We start from the raw sequence: 813 nt of genomic DNA, 5'->3' as shown, positions 1-813 counted from the left end.
GGAGTAGAGGGTGGGGGCATGGGGGGCTCGCACAACTTGTCAATTTCCTAGATTGCGCCGTGCTTCCTGAATGCCGCCTGCCTCTCTAGTGCACCATACGATACGTGAGGAGAGGCAGCTTACCCAAGAACTTGTCCCCCCCTTGCTCCCACCAACAGCAGCGTGGACGACTCGCTCTTCCTTTGAGGTCGTCTCCCCTCTGCTCGCAAGCTCAACCCCGGCGCTTTCCACCACCTGGTGCACTTCCCGGAGAAGTCGTCGAGGGTTGATTTTAGGAGGGCTATGCCTTGCTTGTACTATATGGTGATCTATAATAGGTGGTTTGTTCACTGTCTTTGGGATGCTTGAGGATGCTTAGTTGATGCACCTTGTATGAAGACTTTGGGGCCTGGTGGCTGCAACACGAGAGTTCTTCCAGGCAGGACGTCCGTTTTGTTTTCTTTCTTTTTTTAGGGGGGGGGGAGGGTTCAGTGGGGAATCCACGGGAGCTTGGCGCCTGCGAGACTCGGGGTAGGCTACCCCGCAGTACACGCTTGCGTGGCAAGTGCGACGTTGCCTACCTACCAGGCGCTATGAGAGCTCGCAGCAAGGCTTGCACGGGATGAACTGGGCACATTCGTATCAGCGAAGTGACGGACGTAACTGACCAGCTGGATGATACAGAGGGTATGCGGCCCTTTTACTGGGTGTGCCTGGAGATGCCTCGCTGGTTAGGCCCGGGTGGATGTGCCCGTGCGGGTGCCTGGTGGGGCACGACAACCGCTGCCGCTTGCTGCGGTCTAATAAGGTTAGGGCGGCGAGCCGTGCATGCGG

Source organism: Frankliniella occidentalis, unplaced genomic scaffold (genome assembly GCF_000697945.3).
Source record: "Frankliniella occidentalis isolate FOCC.00 unplaced genomic scaffold, Focc_3.1 Scaffold91, whole genome shotgun sequence".
Taxonomy (NCBI): Eukaryota; Metazoa; Arthropoda; class Insecta; order Thysanoptera; family Thripidae; genus Frankliniella; species Frankliniella occidentalis.
Note: the sequence above shows the minus strand (reverse complement) of the source record.